The sequence below is a fragment of the Chiloscyllium plagiosum genome, unplaced genomic scaffold (genome assembly GCF_037043375.1).
Source record: "Chiloscyllium plagiosum isolate Xiang-an unplaced genomic scaffold, Cpla_swu_hap1 HiC_scaffold_2, whole genome shotgun sequence".
Lineage (NCBI taxonomy): Eukaryota > Metazoa > Chordata > Chondrichthyes > Orectolobiformes > Hemiscylliidae > Chiloscyllium > Chiloscyllium plagiosum.
This window is the reverse complement of record NW_028270140.1, coordinates 116,546,816-116,567,882: the sequence shown is the minus strand read 5'-3', so window position 1 is coordinate 116,567,882 and position 21,067 is coordinate 116,546,816. Positions and strand designations below refer to the sequence as shown.

General features: G+C 42.1%; 1 long non-coding RNA gene across 1 annotated transcript; it reads left to right on the top strand.

Annotated features, from left to right (window-relative positions):
• Positions 1 to 611: 611 nt before the first annotated feature.
• Positions 612 to 7,413, top strand: LOC148151972 (uncharacterized). The gene is made up of 2 exons (XR_015761252.1): positions 612 to 1,182; positions 5,245 to 7,413. It is a non-coding gene; the product is annotated as an uncharacterized LOC148151972 (long non-coding RNA).
• Positions 7,414 to 21,067: the final 13,654 nt, after the last annotated feature.

Genomic DNA, 21,067 nt, shown 5'->3' with positions numbered 1-21,067 from the left:
TTTATGGGACCACATTTAATTTCTTTACACAGACAGCAAATCTTGTCCTTGACCAGATAGGAAGCCAACTGCCCACTGTTTTTTAAAGCAACCAGTGTTAAAGTGCATGATCTGGGAGTCCTTGTAAGGTATAGGGTTAAAATTGTGCACAATAAGGGAACAGGTGTTGCTTCTGCAAAAGTTTACATTATAAAATTAGGCTGCGCATGCCAACACTAAACAGTGAGAAGCAAAAACAGGTAGAATTATCTATGACTAATAGGGCAGAGTGACCATGTAGTGGGATGTACCAGTAACAGGAGAATAGTGTGCCAGTCGCAGGAGGGATATGGCCAACAGATCGAATTTAGTTTGGCAGGATGATCGCATGAAGACAGCAAACTATGCCAGGATAGTCACATATAAGGAATGAGATAAATAAGAGTAAGGGGCGACAGGCTTAGAGTAATGGGAGAAGTAAACAGAGGCAGAGAGAAGCTAGACAAAGGTGGAGTGAAGCTAGAGCTTGTGATAGGCTATGCACTACAGCAAAAGTAACCAATGGGGTAAAAGGGGAGGACCGAGAGACGCAGCTGAACAGCATAAATCAGAATGTAACCCTCAGATCGGGATGCTTACTCATTAGGCACCCATTCTTGCAAGTACGTATCAATAAAATTTGCTGCTTCAGAATTTGACCCGGACTGAAATTTATTAATATAACCACAACGCCATAAACAAACACATAGATCTAGATACCATCTATCAACCCCTCAGAAAACAAACAGGAAATGACATCACCACAAACCCCAGGAACCCCATCCAAGACAAACATATATATAGAAAGCAGGAGACAACAACTTCGCTTCACTCGGAGATCGCCACTGATGATGTTACCTAGCCAGGTAATGAAACGTCTGGATATCAAACCTACAGCTCAGCGAGCAAACTTACACCCCATTAATATGTGAGTTTTGTTTCTCACAATTTGGGCGCTCGTCCGGGGTGACCATCATCACCAGTGGAGTAGGCACCGTCGATGGCTGCGAAGATGCATCCCGTTCCTTTTAGAACAGTCCTGTGTTCCTCGCGGTGGGTTCCCCCTTCTGGTTGACTGATTGAGATCCGATGAGAGTCTATCTGAACCAGGTGAAAAGTTGTAAATAGGCACAGGGAGCCAGGCAACTCCGTACATGGACCAAGGTAGGAAAAGAGATTTTTAATTACTGCCTTGGTGGCTGGGATTGAGTTCTAGTAGTGTCTAATAAGTGTCTAACAAAGGAACTCAATATGGGCTGTGCCGAGGGTAAAGTAAAAGCCTCCGGGGAAAAAAAATGGAAATGGAGGCAGGGTCCTTGACAACATACCTTCAGAAAGTCCGTCGGGCAGGATGTTGTGGAATTGGAAAAATAATACTTGTACAAGGGAAAAAGATAGGAAAAAGATGATTAAATATTGTTGCTTTGTATGGACTAAGGAATCCATTCTTCGTCCCGCCGTCTTCTGGCCAAAGTACGGGTTGGACGAAGACTGTGTTTGTAAATATTTGAATTTATATGTCAACAGAAAACAACCTTTCAGTCAGGAGGGATCAGATTATGCTTAGTGTTGGAAGGGCTAGTAGCTGAAGGGCTACTGAGGATACACTTTGTAACTAAATCATGGCCAGACGTCCAAAACAAAATTTAAAAAATAGGTGGGTGGAGTGAGAAATCACTTGATGAATTATTAAGAGAGGCACAGAAAGTGTTTGTAAAGAGAGATGAGGAGAAGCAAAAACAGAAGGCGAAAATGATGGTAGCCACGGTTGACGAAGTAGTCAAGAAAAGAATCGAACCGGTGACTAGCAACCAGAGTGGAGGTGGCAGCACGTAGAATATAGAGGAAGGGTTAGAGGACTAGGAGGACCTTTCATAGGGTCCAGTCGACAGGGACAAGGACAGAGGTGGAGACCCCAACAAGCAGGGTGTTACATTCAGGAAAAGATTCAAAAGATAGAGGGGTGGAGCGAGAAGCCTCTAGAGTTGTTGTTGCGGAAAGCTCAGAAAGTGTCTGTGAGATATGGTGTGTGTGGGTGTGTGTGTGAGAGAGAGAGAGAGAGAGACAGAAAAGAGCTATACAGCTAATAGAAAGTTTAGCCCTTTGTGATTCGGTTTGAATGCACATTTGTTTGTTGGTGATTGAATGTTTGCACTTTGTTCCCTGGAGCTTGAGATCTAGGACTGTTCTGAAACTGATTTCTATTATGGAAATTTAACATGATTTCTTTTAAGGTTACGGATTTTACAGTGATTATGAAATAAAATGTTAACTCCTGTTCTTTTTACAGGTCATGACTGCCTTACTATCAGTTTCTAACTAATCTCTTTTATCCTTACATAAAAGCGATTTCAAATCAACTTAATACGGAGGAAAACAACATGATAACTTTTTTTGTGTTTCAGACTCATTTGTTTTCACTTAATTTTAAGCCGTAGCTTTATTCAGAAAGTTCCCTCCCTCAATGACAGTTGAAGTTTCAGTTCAACATAGGATTGATTTATTACAATCTAATGGTTAATATCTGTGACCTTGGATTCGGCCATTATTCATGAATTAGAAGTTTTTTTTTAACTTGAATAGACAAATCCTTTTAAGACAGCTCTGGTTATTTCACGACCTATAGCATTGTAATTGAGCAATGACTGGTCAGGACTACTTAAGAAAACTAATTTTGGATTTAAATTAAGGGACTAAAACCGAGTAATAATAATGGATTTCATAGTTGGGAACTGTATGCATTTTACATTTTAAATATTAAATACTAAATAAGTGAATTTATAATATATAAATATATATTTACAAGTAAGATTCCAAAATGTATAGTTAGGAACAGGCTTTAAAGTTAGACAAACATAAATTGATAAATTGGTATTTGAAGCTATAGGGAGCAAGAAATATTGCAATATTTCTTTTAAAAAAAATCAAGGTCTAAACAAAACATTGGGTGATGAAGAATGGCCATTAGGTGGCCCTAAAGCTGTTCAATTGGTCAAATCGGCTCAGCAATTGATCTGGCAACGTAACATGGGAGCAGGAACGAAAGAGTTAATTGGACTATGGTGACAGTTTTGTGATGAGAGGCACGAAGAATCAGTTTTGCGCTCATGGCAAGATACTGCCACCAAATTGGGGATTCAATTAACTGCAAATGGTGCTATGGAATCTGTTGAGGTTTTTAAAAATGAATGTGCTCGAGCAAAACAATTACAGAAACAGAATGAGAAGTCACAAGTGACTGGTAAACAAACAGAATTGCGCAATTACAGTTTCTAAAATGTTTTAGTCACTTGTTGCATTTCCATCCTGAATTACAGATAATGATTATTTTATTTATATAATATATATAATTAATAATTCATATTTATAATAAATCAATTGTATTAGCCTGATTCAATATTAATTGGCAGGATTCCTTCACACATTCTCAGTGACCTGTCATATTGATTCATAGCTAATTTAAAATATGACAGCATTAATTCATTGTTAATTAAAGAATGTAAAGCTACATTACTGGCCAGAGTGTGTGCAGGCAGTGGCAGTAACAGCCTTATTGGTAGAAGAAAGTTGGAAACTTACTTTTGGAGGAGCCTTAATAGTCAGCACCCCACATCAGGTATGGACTATATTAAATCAGAAAGCAGGACGGTGGCTTACGGATTCTAGAATTCTAAAATACGAAGCAATTCTAATAGAGAGGGATGACCTTACACTGATCACAGACATTTGTCTGAATCCAGCTACCTCTCTCTGGAAAGGGGAGGATGAAGCTCCCTCAATCCCAGAACATGACTGCCTTGACATTATACAATATCAGACTAAAGTAAGAATGGACCTTAGAGATATCCCTCTACATGCAGGGGCCAGGCTGTTCATTGATGGGTCCTCCAGACTGATTGAAGGTAAAAGACACAATGGATAGGCGGTAGTGAATGGAATAGAGGGGAGGGTTATTGAGGCTAGTTGACTACCCAATGATTGGTCGGCACAGACTTGCGAACTTTATGCACTAGGAAGGGCCCTTAAGACCTTGGAAGGCAAAGAAGGAATTGTATACACAGATTCGAAGTATGCCTTCGGGGTGGCACACACATTTGGGAAGATATGGCAGGAGAGGGGACTGATAAATAGTAGGAGTAAAGAACTGGCCTCATGAGGAATTGGTAAAGCAAGTACTGGAATCCCTTTTGTTGCCAAAGGAAATAGCGATAATCCACATAAATGGACATCAGCAGGGAAATGATCCCGAAGCAAAGGGAAATAGATTGGCGGATGAAGTCGCTAAGAAGGCAGCTCTGAACCCTCAGCCCGCTACAATATATATTTTGGTACCGATGGTGCAGGAACCTGGGGGCAGACCGATATTTAGCGCTAAGGAAGAGAGGGAGTTAGAAGAACTGGGAGCTATGCAGACAGTAGAGGGGCGCTGGATGCTACCCGATGGCCGGGAGATGCTAAATAAGATGATGATGCGAGAAATTATGGCTGTCTTACACCAGGGGAGTCACTGGGGAGTGCAAGCAATGTGTGATTTGGTCTTAAGGAAATATGGATGCAAAGGGATCTATACGATAGCCAAACAGATATGTGAGGGATGTATAACAAGCAAGAAAATCAACAAGAAGGTATTGAGGAAACAAGTCCCAGGAGAGAGAGAACCTGGGCTAAGACCATTTCAGAGCATTCAGGTAGATTATACCAAATTACCCCGAGTGGGAAGACTGAGGTGTATGCTGGTAATGGTTGATCACCGATCTGGATAGGTGGAAGCATACCCTTTAGCCACTGCCACTGCAAGTATGGTGTCCAAGATAATACTTGAACACATAATTCCCAGATACGGGATAGTGGAATGTATAGATTCAGATCAGGGAACACATTTTACTTCCAGGGTACTCCAAGGGAGTGATGAAGGAGTTGGGAATCTCCTGGGAGTTCCACACCCCTTGGCACCCACTTTCATCAGGAAAGGTTGAGAGAATGAACCAGACACTCAAGAAGCAGTTATCTAAATTAATAGTAGGAACCAGACTCCCTCGGACTAAGTGTTTACCAAAGCCCTTTTGCGGGTGTGAATGGCCCCAAGTTTATGGGGCTGTCCCGTTATGGGATATTGTTTGGCCTGCCTTATCTGGGAACGAAAGGGAAACTGCCAACCCTGGAGACTAAAGCTCTGTTCTTAAAGAAGTATATACTGGGCTTGTCCTCCTCTTTGTCTTTTCTTAGCAGACAAGGATTACTGGCACAGACTCCGCCCCTTGAATGCGCCGTTCATCCCATCCTGCCGGGAGATTTGGTCCTAATTAAGTCATGGACAGAAAGTAAATTGCAACCGGATTGGGAGGGACCATGCCAGGCTCTTTTGACTACTGAAACGGCGATATGGATGGTGGAGAAAGGCTGGACTCACTACACCAGGATTAAAAGACCGGTGGAATCCCCGGTTAAGGAAGAAGTCTGGACAGCCGAATCAACAGAAGAACCAAAAGACTTTAAGTAACTGATTTTTATGCAGACACGGGATAGTTTCTTTTTGATATCTATATATTGTATTGCATGTTAAATCTCATATTAGCCTTCTTAGTATTGGGATTTTGTCAAACAATGCTGTCATCTCCATATTTGTTATTAACGGTCCCTGAGTCTGAATATCCACAAGTAATAGAGGTCGATGCTAGTAAAATGGACAGATGTAAAGTGTCAGAGGGAGGATATTTCCTCCGAAATCCTACTTAAGACCCGACCGGACACAAGGCATGGTTCGCAAAAACCGCCACCCGATATATTTTTCGGGCTGCTGTTTCCAAATAGCCGTAGGAAATGGAAAACGAGCCAAACAACTTGATAGTAAGATTCATCAACCTTTTGCCCCTCCCAACGACCCAAAGGTGGTAAAAATTATAGAGATGAAGGACTTGAAGCAGACCATTGAAATAGAAACTGGATACGGGGATGCAAATGCCTGGTTTGAATGGGTAAAGTTCACTGTTAAAACTCTGAATAAAAGCAATTGCTATGCATGTGCCTCCAGTAGACCAATTGCCCACATAGTCCCCTTTCCACTTGGGTGGAACCAAAACAGGAAGGGCATGGAATGTATGATAGCTCTGTATCAGGATAAGACTGCATGGAATGATAGGAATTGTATATTCCTATCTCTAATGTTTCCTCCCTTGGAGAAGACAGATTTGAAAGCTCCCCCCCATTTTTGACCACGGTCAGGAATCACACATCGTGTATAAGCCGACAGGGTACAAATTGGTCTAGAGACTTGGGGGAGCTGAGGTTAAACTCAGAATGACACCAAAACAGACAAAGGAGGGAACTACTCAGCACTCAGGGTTCCCTGGGCGGATCTCTGGTGGTACTGTGGAGGTAGAATATCGCGACCTACCCTACCTCCTGACTGGAGAGGGATATGTGCAATTGGCAATCCCATTCACCTTGGCATTTGAGAAGGAGAAGGTGGTAGTAACAAAGAATGAGAGGAGTAAAAGGTCGTTATTAGATACTTCCTTTGATGATGGGATTTATCTCGACTCTACTGGAGTTCCTAGAGGGGTCCCCGATGAGTTCAAGGCCCGCAACCAGATTGCAGCAGGTTTTGAATCGGCCCTATTTTGGTGGGTAACGGTCAACAAGAATGTGGATTGGATAAACTTTTTTTTTATAACCAGCAAAGATTAATCAATTACACTAGAGATGCAGTTTATGGTATTTCTGAGTAACTTGATGCAACCAGCAGAATGGCCTGGGAAAACAGACTGGCCTTAGATATGATCCTAGCCGAAAAAGGGAGTGTATGTGTGATGTTAGGAGGTAGCTGTTGTACCTTTATTCCAAATAATACAGCACCTGATCAGTCAATCACTCGTGCCTTGCGAGGATTGACCATCTTGGCGGAAGAATTGGCTGAGAATTTAGGAGTGGACACATCATTCACGGGATGGCTGGAATCATGGTTTGGGAAGAGGAAAGGTGAGGTAGTCTCCATCCTCACCTCCCTGATAGTGGTAGCAGGGGTACTGACAGCAATTGGCTGTTGTATCATACCTTGTGTGCAAGGGTTAATCCAGCGGTTAATTGAGACGGCCTTGGCGAAACAAATTCCTCTAAAAGATAATCAGGCAGAGGAACTCAACCTCTTGAACAATGAGGGGATGGGTGACCTTAAGGAATTAGCCACTATAAATGAAGTCTCAGGGATAATGCTAGCGAACTGGAAGGCAATGTATGAGACAAATGCAGAAGACAACACTTAGTAGCCAAGAAGAAAAGGGGGGGGAATTGTAAGGTATAGGGTTAAAGTTGTGCACAATAAGGGAACAGGTGTTGCTTCTGCAAAAGCTTACATTATAAAATTAGGCTGCACATGCCAACACTAAACAGTGAGAAGTGAAAACAGGTAGAATTATCTATGACTAATAGGGCAGAGCCACCGTGTAGTGGGATGTACCAGGCATAGGAAAACAAAAGTAGCGAAAATAGATAGAATTATCTATGACTAATAGGGCAGAGTGACCGTGTAGCTGGATGTACCAGTAACAGGAGAATAGTGTGCCAGTCGCAGGAGAGATGTGGCCAACAGATCGAATTTAGTTTGGCAGGATGATCGCACGAACACAGCAAACTATGCCAGGATAGTCACATACAAGGAATGAGATAAATAAGAGTAAGGGGCGACAGACTTAGAGTAATGGGAGAAGTAAACAGAGGCGGAGAGAAGCTAGACGAAGGTGGAGTGAAGCTAGAGCTTGTGATAGGCTATGCACTGCAGCAAAAGCAACCAATGGGGTGAAAGGGGAGGACCGAGAGACGCAGCTGAACAGCATAAATCAGAATGTCACCCTCAGGTCAGGATGCTTACTCGTTAGGCACCCATTCTTGCAAGTACGTATCAATAAAATTCGCTGCTTCAGAATTTGACTCGGACTGAAATTTATGAATATGTGAGTTTTGTTTCTCACACCTAAACATTGACTTCAGACCTCATGAGGTTTTATCACATCAGATTAGACATGGGTGAGGAATTATTTTCATTCATCCGTGGAACTTTGGCTGGCTGAGCCAGCATATATTGCCCATCCCTAATTGCCCTTGAGCAAGCTGCCTTCTTGAACTGCTGCAGTCCACATGGTAAACCCACAATGCTATTAGGGAGAGAAATCCAGGATTTTGACCAAACACCAGGAAAGGAATGATGATATATTTCCAAGTTAGGATGGTAAGTGGCTTGGAAGGGAAATTATACTTAGTGATTTCCATATATATCTTCTGCCTTTGTCCTTCTAGATGGACATGGTTACGTGTCTGGAAGGTACTGTCCGAGTATCTTTGGGGAATTTCTGCAGTGCATCTTGTAGACAGTACTGCTGCTACTAAGCGTCAATGTTGGAGGGAGTGGATATTTGTGGATTTGGTGCCAGTCAAGAGGCTATTTTGTCCAAGATGGTGTCAAGCTCTTTGAATGTTGTTGGAGCTGCAACCATTCAGGCAAGTGGGAGTATTTCATCACACTCCTGAGTTGTTCCTTGTAGGTTGCAGACAGGCTTCGGGGTATCAGGAGGGAGTTACTCACTGCAGGTTTCTTAGCCTCTGACCAGCTCTTATAGCCAGTATGTGTGTATATTTTATATTAAATATATATATATGTGTAAGACTGATCCAGTTCTGATCCCTCCAGGTTGCTGACTGTGGGAGATTTAGTGATGGTGACACCATTGAATGCCAAGGGATGATGGTTAGATTCTCTCTTATAGTAAAGGGTCATTGCCTGGCATTTGTGTGGTGTGAGGGTTACGGCTGGATGTTGTCCAGTTCTTGCTGTATTTGGTTATGGACTGCATCAATATCTCAGGAAACACAAATCATACTAAACATTATGCAATCATTAACACATTTCTGACATTATGATGGAGAGAATGTCGTTGATGAAGCAGATGAAGATGCTTAGGTCTAGTGCACTACCCAGAGGAACTCCTGCAGAATGTCCTGGCACAATCACAACCATTTTCCTTTATGCCAGGTATGACTCTAACCAATGGAGAGTTTTCCCTTTGACTCCAGTTTTGCTTGGCTTCTTGGATGCCACAATTGGTCAAATGCAGCTTTGATGTCAAGGGAAGTCACTCTCACCTCACCCCTGGAATTCAGTACTTTTGACCATGTTTGAATGAAGGCTGTAATAAGGTCAGGAGCTGAGTAGCCTAATGTGAACATCAATGAGCAGGTTATTGCTAAGCAGATGTTGTTTGATAGCACTGTTGATGACACCTTCCATCACTTTACTGACATGCTGAAATGAGGATTTTTCAAAAAAATTATTATCTATCAAGCTCTGACATATTCCACCCACACTTTGTGCCTTTGTTGATGACACCTTCCGTCATTTTACTGATGATTAAGAGTAGCCTGATGGGGCAGCAATTGGCCACATTGGATTTATCCTGTTTGATATGCCCGGGCAATTTTCCACATTGTCAGATCGATGCCAGAGAAAGCTATATGCACTGTTGACTTTCATGTACTGTGGCCTGCCATATTCATCTGACCTCTGAGGTCATCTGGGGTGTAACAAAGGCTTTTGGAAGAGGTCAGTTTTATATGCCAGAAAGTCCATATACATTACCAGGCTATGATGCTGATGCAGGTTTTTAAGGCCTGCTGCAGTACTTACCTTGCCATTCTCAATCCATAATGAATACAGATTCTTGAACAATAGTTTCTCCTAGTTACTTGTCCATATCATTTAGATGAGCTGGATCAGGAAACTATTGTGTTTGGCTTATGCTCAGTTGGTTGTGTTTAAATAATAGATGGAAATGTGTTGCTGGAAAAGCGCAGCAGGTCAGGCAGCATCTAGGGAACAGGAGAATCGACGTTTCGGGCATTAGCCCTTCTTCAGGAATGTGTTTAAATAATACCCTGGTGTCCCAAGATTAAGGAAAGGATGAAGAAAAACCAGGGCCTATGAGTTTTGTAGAGAACTGTGGATTGCCAATTTGATACAATGAAACTGTTCTAATAGTGATATTTTACAATCTGCTCATATTTAGCTGGCAGGTCATGGAAAACTAAGCACAAGAAAGCAGGGGAGCTAAGACAAAATAATGTACACACCATAAATCTGACAGGGTGATAACCTCAGACAGCAGAACCAGTAGTAGAGAATACTCCGAAAGAATACTCCAGAGACTCACAAAACGTTCCTCACACTTTTAACTATCATTGTACTGGCATAATTACAGCTGTTAAGTGATGTGTCAATGTGTTTTTCCTCTATGTTAAATCCTTAGGTCGTGAGCATTCCTTTTTTTTAACATATTGCATGCTCAGTAAGATGAGGGTAAACCATATATTTCTTAACCTAGTTAGCCTAGCAGTGATACACTTCTAAATCAAGAATAACAAACAATGTAAAGTGGTCTATAATTTTCTCAAATAACGCATGTAGTTTCTGGAGATGATGGAGAGTCCCGATATTCCCACATCACCTCTTTTTAGAGAAGATCCACCACTACATGTTGTGCAATTCAAAGACTTAAGAGATTAGGAACAGGTCTTCCACTGGGATCAAGAGTACCAGGGCGGAGATCCCACCTGCTGACAGTTGCCTGCAAATCAGAGTTGGATTGCTCTTCTGTACACAGCAGCCTGACCACGGAGACGGTGACTATTACCAGTACCACATCCACTCAAAAACCGTAGACTGAGGAGAGATGAGAGACTGGTGAATGACGGTAGGATGGGGATACAGTCACAGGAGTAGGGTACAGAATGGAATTTTAATGATGTTATGGTTACTACTAGTGAAGGTGACCTTCACTATGAAACCTAATTCATCCCAACTCAGCCTGCTCTCTGCTAAGTTCCCAAATTTGGTGTATGAAGAAACTATCCTGAAAACTTTCTTGGCAACCTTTGCCCATCTGACTTTTCCAGTCAGTACGTAAGTTAAAAACTCCCACAACTTTTGCCATGGCTTTCTGACAAGCCCTCATTATTTCTTTGTTTATCCCCCACCCTACCATAAAGTTATTGTCAGAGGCCGATCTAAGTAACTTCTTGCCTTCATCATTTCACAACTCTAACCAAATCATTTCCACATCTTTGTTTCCTGATCTTAAGTCACCCTTTTTTATTGTGCTAATCCCATCAGTAACCAGCAAAACCACCCCTTTAGCTTTTCCTACTTTCCAGTCATTTCTAAATACTCTCTCTTCAATTCTCAGCTCCCAATTCATTTCATCTTGTAGCTGTGTCTCTGTAATGGGGCAGGCAGTTTAAAGAAGAGCCCCATTTCCTGCTACTCAGAGTTCTGTTGTCCTGTACAGACTGATACATCTTATGTGCACGGAGAAAGGCCAAAGACCCCTGTGTCCCATCCACCGATCCTGTAATGTGCTGCTCACACATTCGCTGTAAACATTACCAAGTTTGCCCAGATAGCTCTTAAAAGTTTGACCCTAACACTATGGGTATTCTCAACTTTCTTTACTTTCGTTGGAATATTGATTGAATCATGAATTATCTGAAACCTCGAACTGTGAAAAATGTGATTTGGTGTGTTGTGAGTCAATCACCACGAGTTACCTTTAATTCAGCTAATTATTAAGAAATCTTACAGATAATCAAGTACTGAAACAATAATTCAAACTTTATTGCATATAGCAACCGCCTATTAGATCCCTTGAGGAAGTATAAGCGTGCGACCCAACTTAGCTATTACCTGATTAATAGTGAAATCTGGCAAGGACTTTAACCAATGGTGGTCTGTCTCTGAGAGGAGTCTCCAAAGTTTCATATTTGCACAGTGTTGTTCTTCAAAGTTCTGCTGTTAAGTTATTCTGATGTTCAATTCTTATACAGATTTTTGTCCTTGGGTCTCTGAGGTGACATATTGATGATTTCTTTAGAGTCATTCATCCAAGTTACTGCAAGCCTGCAGCTAGCCTTCTGACCCAAAGCAATTTCTTTGTTTCTTAGAGTCATAGAATTAGAGAGTTGTACAACATGGAAACAGACTCGATGGTACAGCCAGTCCATGCCAACAAAGTATCCTAAACTAATCGAGTCCATTTGGCCCACATCCTTCTAAATCCTTACTATTCATGTACCCATCCAGATGCCTTTTAAATAGAGTCATAGAGTCATAGAGATGTACAGCATGGGAACAGATCCTTCAGTCCAACTCATCCATGCTGACCAGGCATCCTAGATAAATCTAGTCCCTTTTGCCAGCTTTTAGCCCATATCCCTCTAAACCCTTCTTATTCACCCATCCAGATGTCTTTTAAGTGTAGTAAATTGTATCAGCCTCCACCAGCAACTCTGGTAGCTCATCCGATACGTTCATCAACTTCTGAAAAAAGTTGCCCCTTAAGTCCCTTTTAAATCTTTCCCATCTTACCTTAAACCTATTCCCTCTAGCTTTGGACTCTCTTAGCCTGGGGAAAAGATCTTGACTATTCACCCTCTCCATGCCCTTCAAGATTTTATAAACTTCAGTGAGGTTGCCCCGCAGCCTCTGATGCTCCAGGGAAAATAGCCCCAGCCAATTCAGCCACTCCTATAGCTCAAACTCTCCAACCCTGGCTACATCCTTGTAAATCTTTTCTGAACCCTTTCAAGTTTCACAACATCTTTTCTATCGCAGGGAGACCAGAACAGCGAACAGTATTCTGAAAGTGGCCTAACTAATGTCCAGATCCAAATATGGCCTAACCAACAGTCACAACATGATCTCCCAGCTCCTCTACTCAGTGCACTTAAAAATAAAGGCACTTAAAAATAAATCAAATGCCTTCCTCAATATCCTATCTACCTGTGACATCACTTTCGAGAAACAATAAACCTGCACTCCGAGTCTCTTCATTCAGCAACACTCCCCAGGACCTTACCATTAAATGCATGTGTCCTGCCCTGATTTGCCTTTCCAAAATGCAGCGCCTCACATTTATCTAAATTAAACTCCATCTGCCACTCCTCTATTCATTTGCCCATCTGATCAAGGTCCTATTTTACTCTGAGATCATTTTTTTCACTGTCCACTACACCACCAATTTTGTTGTAATCTGCAAACTTACTAACCATACCTCCTATATTCACATCCAAATCATTTATATATAATGAAAAGCAACGGACCCAGCACTGATCCTTGCGGCACACTGCTGGTCACAGGCCTCCAGTCTGAAAAGTAACCCTCTACCACCTTCCTCTGTCTCCTATCTTCAAGTCAATTTTGTCCAATTGGTTGGCTCCATCTGGATTCCATGTGATCTAACCTTGCTAACCAGTCTACCAAGCGGAACAATGTTGAACACCTTGCTGAAGTCCATATAGACAATGTCCTTCCTCTGCCCTCATCAATCTTCTCTGTCACTTATTCAAAAAACTCAATCAAGTTAGTGAGACATGATTTCCCATACACAAAGCCGTGTTGATTATCCCTAATCAGTACTTGCCTTTCCAAATATATGTAAACCTTGTCTCTCGGAATCCCCTCCAACTTACCCAACACTGATGTCAGGCTCACCAGTTTATACTTCCCTGACTTTTCCTTACCAATTTTCCTAAATAATGGCACCACATTAGTCAATCTCCAGTCTTCCTGCACCTCACCCATGTTAGTCGATGATACAAATTTCTCAGCAAGGGACCTAGAAATCACTTTGTTAGCTTCCCACAAAGTTCTGGGATACACCTGATCAAGTCCTCGGGATTTATCCACCGTTGTACATTTTAAATTGTCCAGCACCTCCCCCTCTGTAATATGGACATTGTTTCAAGATATCACTATTTATTTTTCCAAGTTCTCTAGCTTTCATGTCTTTCTCCACAATAAATACAGATATAAAATACTTGTTTAGCATCTCAACCATCTCCTGGGGTTCCACACATAGACAGCCTTATTGATCTTTAAGGGGACTTATTCTCTCCCTAGTTACTCTTTTGCCTTTAATTTCTTTTAGATTACATTACAGTGTGGAAACAGGCCCTTCGGCCCAACAAGTCCACACCGACCCGCCGAAGCGCAACCCACCCATATCCCTACATTTACCCCTTACCTAACACTACGGGCAATTTAGCATGGCCAATTCACCTGACCTGCACATCTTTGGACTGTGGGAGGAAACCGGAGCACCCGGAGGAAACCCACGCAGACACGGGGAGAACGTGCAAACTCCACACAGTCAGTCGCCTGAGGAGGGAATTGAACCCGGGTCTCTGGCGCTGTGAGGCAGCAGTGCTAACCACTGTGCCACCGTGCCGCCCACTACCCACTAATGTATTTGTAGAATCTCTTTGGATTCTCCATAACCCTATTTGCCAAAGCTATCTCATATCCTCTTTTTGCTCTCCTGATTCCCCTCTCAAGTATACTCCTCCTATCCTTATACTTCTCTAGCAATTCACTCGATGCCAACTGTTTATATGTGACATATGCCTCCTTCTTTTTCTTGACCAAAATTCAATTTCTCAAGTCATCCAGCTTTCCCTACACCTACCAGCTCTGCCCTTCGCACCAACAGAAATATACTGCCTCTTGTTATCTAATCTTTGTAGGCCTCCCACTTTCCAACTGTCCCTTTACCTGGGAAATGCCTCTCCCAATCAACTTTTGAAAGTTCTGCCTAATCCCATTAAAATTGATCTTACTCCAGTTTAGAACTTTAACTTTTAGACCAGGTCTATCATTTTCCATAACTATTTTAGAACCAATAGAATTATGATCACTGGACCCAGTGTGCTCCCCCAGTGACACCTCAGTCACTTGATTGTAACATTTGGCATTAACTGTCTGTTCAAAGTCACAGCTTTCCTGTGATTAACTCCTTAAATTCTTCTGCAGGACAATCCTTGCCCTTTGTAGAAATAAGGCACCAGGCTTATCAGGCAGGTGTCAAAGCAGTTTTGTTTATGTAAACTCACCAAGAAATGGCTAATTGTTTGAGTGTCTGTAACAGCTTGTCTTTGTTCCTTAACAGTTTATTCCAGACAGAATTATTGCTGTAGTTTATCTTTTATTGAGTCATTCAGTCCATGCACAGTTAGTAAAGTTCTGAAGTCTATAGTATCACAAGGGACAGATAGGGAGAGCTCAATGCAGCAATAAGCAAGTACAGCTGACCTCTTTGAAGCAAAGTCCTGGATGAAGAAAGAAAAATCAATCAGGTCACATGCCTGATTCAGATGCTTGTGGAAAAACTAATGAGCAAAAGTTAACATTCCTGCTCTTGAGTCAATTAGATATATTGCTTCTGTCTTGCCAGATTTCACAATCACTGTAGGATAGGTCCTTATGACTGATTCTTTTCCTAAAGGAACCTTGCATGCTGCTTGACTCTCAGCCTCATTTGTCTAACATCTGGTTATAAGGGAAGGCCATTGCATTGGATGGGAGTTCTGTGTCTGACAACAGTGGTGACAATGGTTGTTTAGGGCTCTCGTTTCAAGTGTCCATCCCTCCCCAATACCTCTTTGAGGCATCCCATTGGCAGAGGCTTGTGCAGCAATCCGTGCCACCCACCTCCTCAGATTGCTTTGAACATCTGTACCTCTTCCCAGTATTTCCTGATAGGCTTTCCTTCACACAGATGTTCCCTCAGAATATCATTTGTTCACTCACACCGTGTCCCTAGAAGCCATAACTTAATGCAGTCTTCAATCACTAGATCATCGGATGTTTCTGGTCTTCTCCCACAGCTGTCCAGCTTCCTACTCATTGGCAAGGAGAATATCCAACCAGAGTACCACTTTCTTCCTATATATAATCAGGGGAACACCCATGGTGAGCCCATGCCTGGGTTTAGCCTAAAGCTCCCATTTCCTCTGTCAAAACCTTAGCCTCCAATGATGTCAGAGGAGCTTCTGCCTTTCTCATGGATACTGCACATTTCACGTCCTCCATCAACTGCTCCATCTTGACCAGGTGCCTTTCAGTCTCATCGTGACTTGATGGCTGTGCTGTGGATTATTGCTGAATATGCCAGAAATGTAGCATCAGCTTTGAACACATGGAAGTAGTTACTGTATTTACATGCAATGAAGCCTGTGGTTCACATTCATCGAGGATCCTTTATCTGACTGCTCCTCTTTCACATGATATCTCCTTCCTCCAGAAGCATCACCTTTCTTTTTCAGAGAGGCGCCACGTGATTGCTTCAGCTGCCCTCATTTACCATCGCCACCTGCTGGTGGTGATGTCAGCGCAATTGCTCACGCTCCCCTGCTTAGTGCCCTCTGTTGCCACCTTGTGCTGGACTTCTGTTTCAACCAATCACTTTCCCACCCAAATAAGCATCCACTCAACACCAAACCCACGAAGGGGAGTGCGCAAGATTGTACCCAACAAGTCTTAGAGCAAAGTTCTCTTCTCCCCTTACCCACCCCAATGATTCCACCTCAAATATAACTACACAATAGTTTATATTTGCTTTGCTGAGAGAGATTGTAAATTTACTGTATATTCATGCCAAACTATTGGTAGGTTTGGCATGTGGCTTCATTCCAGTCAGAAATGGATGGATACCGGCTCTATATTTCCCCGAAAACATTTTACTTTGCATTTGGTAACCTGTATGCGTGTAATTTTCTTTTGGTGAGCTTTTGTTTGTGGTCATGAAGCTGGGGAATCTAATCCCTTTTGGGCTTTTTTTTAACAGCCAATGCCAGACACCCTCCAGATGGATATATTATCAGATGGATAAACTCCTTAAAGTTCACTTCATTTCCCAACTTGCTCAATTTCGACATTTCAATCTTTCTAATTCAGCTGAACTGTGAGATTTTAATGCTAATTTGGAATCGATTTAGTCAATGGTGCCATAATAACTCACAACTGGTCAATTCTTCACAAAAAAAAAACTTGCAACCCCTTTGTAGCTGATATCAATAATTTAACGGAAGTGTTTTTGAAATGCCATTAGAATAAAGGTGGCTTGGTATCAGCTAGTAGACTCACCTCTCTTCTTCAGGAAACTGATATGCTTCAGTGTACTTGACTCCAAACTCAAACTGGTCCTTTTCAAGCTTAGGGAAGTGGGACATCATAGTGTTTTGCCCTGGTCCTCATTCGTACCTTCTCTGCATTACTGGCCTTCTCATGAGGAGGTGATTGCCTCATGGTAATATTGCTAGATTATTAATCCAAAGACCCAGATAATATTGTGGGGACCCAGGTTTGACTCGTGCTACAGCAGATGGTGAAAGTGGAATTAAGAGTCTAATGGTGACTATTGGCAATTGTTGGCAAAACCCATCTGTGTCACTTAGGTCCTTTACGGAAGGAAACTGCCATCCTCACCTAATCTGGTCTAAACTTGACTTCAGAGCCACAGCAATGTGGTTGATTCTTAAACTATATTTTGGGTGATTAGGGAAGGGTAATAAATGTTGGCTGAGCCAACAACACCCGCATCCTGTGAATGAATTTGAAAAGGGGCAGATAGAGACACAATCCTGAGTTTGAACGGAAACTCACAGCATTTATTGTTGCCAGTGAACAAGAAGAACCCACCATCAATTAGACCTATCTGTGACTACATAATTTATAGGAACTTTTATATTGAAAGTAGCTTTAAGTTGGAGATCTAAATGGGGAGGCAAGGAACTGTGCATCTTTTTGATATCAGTGAGAGAGAAAACGGATTAGAAGGAAGTGTGAAGGTGTTTTCAATGTGCAATAATGTATAGCTGAACACATGAGACTCCAAGCTTGTCAAAGTTAATTTCTCGTGACAAAGAAGTTGTTTGGCAGCAATTAGACTTACTTGCTGCTTAAAAGGATATTTAAACTGAATGATACAACTGAATGATTTCCTTTAGTGAATTTATTGTGGAGGTAAGTAAAGGAACATTTTGCTTTCCAATACATCTGACAGACAATGAGATACCATTTTCATGCTGCTTGGAGGATGATGCATTTTGAACAACAGCATTCAGTGTTTCAGGTTTAACCGAGAATCTGTGCTCTCCTGCAATCAATTTCCAATTGTCACATAAATTACAGATGAGCCATGTGAAATTCGCTTTTTTATTCTGGTCCAATTTTGAAAGTGTTTTTCCTGGCGTGCTTCATCAGTGTGCGTTGCCATGAATAGTATCTGTTCAGTGTGGAGATCATCTCTGTAGATGTTGCTGGGTCAGCTGTACCAGGGACAACTGGGCAAATGCTGCATAATTAAAATAATGTTTAACAATCTATTTCAAATAAGATCACACTAGAAAAAGAAATGTCAACCAGCTCATCAACATTTCTCTATTCACTTGGTTCATGCATAGTAAATAAACAGAAAATGAAATGAAGCAAAATAAAAAAACAGGATATTAAACCAGTCACTAAAAAGTGTTCAGACACAGAATGGATCTTATTCCCATTGCATCATTTCAGTGTAAGGAGGATGAAAGGCCTTTAAAATGTAAGCTCTTTATATTCATCTCTTCATCAACTTTGTACCATTTGTGTTTCTTTGTTTAATTCAATTTTATCCCTTTCTTTCATTATCCTATCTGCCTTTTGCCTGAGTCATGGTTCTTTGGTCAGTTATGTTGGATCTGAAAGCACTCAGATTTGATTATCAAATCTGAAAGAATTAAAGAATTAATGGATACAGTGTGAAGTCCATGATGGAGCGAAAGAATTATGTTCTACATTGACTGACACTTGGAATTAAATGTAACTGTACATGTATATTAAAATGAACAAAGATGCACATGTCATTTAATGCATCTAACAGAAGGATTGTCCCTGTAGAATGTAATCAGTCAAAGTACAGGGCCCATGCTGAAGAAAATCTGGGCCCAGGAATAACTAATATCCCAAACAACTCCCACACATTAGAATATTCACTCGTACTATATGTCAGCCCACATTATTGCTCCTGTGTCTGGATCGCAGAGATGAGTCAATTCTCTGCTCCACAACCTGACCTGGGAAAAGCCAGGATGGGTGGATTCCTTAGGGTACAGGCTGGGTGACCTTGGACTGAAAGTGGAGACCACTGGCTATAGGCTAGGAGTAAGGTCTACCTTTCTGCACTGCACTGTAGTTCAGTTTAATAAACACAAAGGAATGTATGCGTCTAACATTCACCATTTTGTATCCTACACTTCCCAAGCCCTATCCAACTCAACTCCATGCCAGCTCATATACTGTATGCCATATTATACCTGTCTATCCATTCTGGTGCCCATTCACAATCAGTTTGCAAACATATGCACTCTGCCAATCCCCATGATCCCTCATGCCCAATGCTATCTTAAGTCCCTCTACCCACCTTCCTATGTTCCCTCATATGCCCCATAAGACCATAAGATATAGGAGTGGAAGTAAGGCCATTCAGCCCATTGAGTCCACGCCACCATTCAATCATGGCTGATGGGCATTTCAACTCCACTTACCCGCATTCTCCCCGTAGCCCTTAATTCCTTGTGACATCAAGAATTTATCAATCTCTGGCTTGAAGATATTTAGCGTCCCGGCCTCCACTGCACTCCGCGGCAATGAATTCCACAGGCCCACCACTCTCTGGCTGAAGAAATGTCTCTGCATTTCTGTTCTGAATTGACCCCCTCTAACTTTAAGGCTGTGCCCACAGGTCCTAGTCTCCTCGCCTAACAGAAACAATTTCTTAGCGTCCACCCTCTCCAAGCCATGTATTATCTTGTAAGTTTCTATTAGATCTCCCCTTAACCTTCTAAGCTCCAATGAATACAACCCCAGGATCCTCAGCCGTTCCTCGTATGTTAGACCTACCATTCCAGGGATCATCCGTGTGAATCTCCGCTGGACACGCTACAATGCCAGTATATCCCTCCTGAGGTGAGGGGACCAAAGCTGGACACAGTACTCCAAATGGGGCCTAACCAGAACTTTATAAAGTCTCAGTAGCACATCGCTGCTTTTATATTTCAACCCTCTTGAGATAAATGACAACATTGCATTCGCTTTCTTAATCACGGACTCAACCTGCATGTTTACCTTTAGAGAATCCTCGACTAGCACTCCCAGATCCCTCTGTACTTTGGCTTTATGAATTTTCTCACCGTTTAGAAAGTAGTCCATGCTTGTATTCTTTTTTCCAAAGTGCAAGACCTCACATTTGCTCACATTGAACTTCATCAGCCATTTCCTGGACCACTCTCCCAAACTATCTAGATCCTTCTGCAGCCTCTCCACTTCCTCAGTACTACCTGCCTGTCCACCTATCTTCGTATCTTCGGCAAACTTCGCTAGAATACCCCCAGTCCCTTCATCCAGATCATTAATATATAACGTGAACAGCTGCAGCCCCAACACTGAACCCTGTGGGACACCGCTTGTCACCAGCTGCCATTCCGAAAAAGAACCTTTTATCCCAACTCTCTGCCTTCTGTCAGACAGCCAATCCTCAGTCCATGCCAGTAGCTCACCTCGAACACCATGGGCCCTCACCTTACTCAGCAGCCTCCCGTGTGGCACCTTATCAGAGGACTTTTGGAGGTCTAGATAGACCACATCCACAGGGTTTCCCTGGTCTAACCTACTTGTCACCTCTTCAAAGAATTCTAACAGGTTTGTCAGGCACAACCTTCCCTTACTAAATCCATGTTGACTTGTTCTAATCCGATCCTGTTCTTCCAAGAATTTAGAAACCTCATCCTTAACGATGGATTCTAGAATTTTACAAACAACCGAGGTTAGGCTAATTGGCCTATAATTTTCCATCTTTTGTCTTGATCCTTTCTTGAACAATGGGGTTACAACAGTGGTCTTCCAATCATCCGGGACTTTCCCTGACTCCAGTGACTTTTGAAAGATCTCAACCAACGCCTCTGCTATTTCCTCAGCCACCTCCCTCAGAACTCTAGGATGTAGCCCATCGGGGCCAGGAGATTTGTCAATTTTAAGACCTTTTAGCTTTTCTAGCACTATCTCTTTTGTAATGGCAACCATACTCAACTCAGCCTCCGACTCCCTTTAATTGTTGGGATATTACTCATGTCTGATAATGTGTTGCTGGAAAAGCGCAGCAGGTCAGGCAGCATCCAAGGAGCAGGTGAATCGACG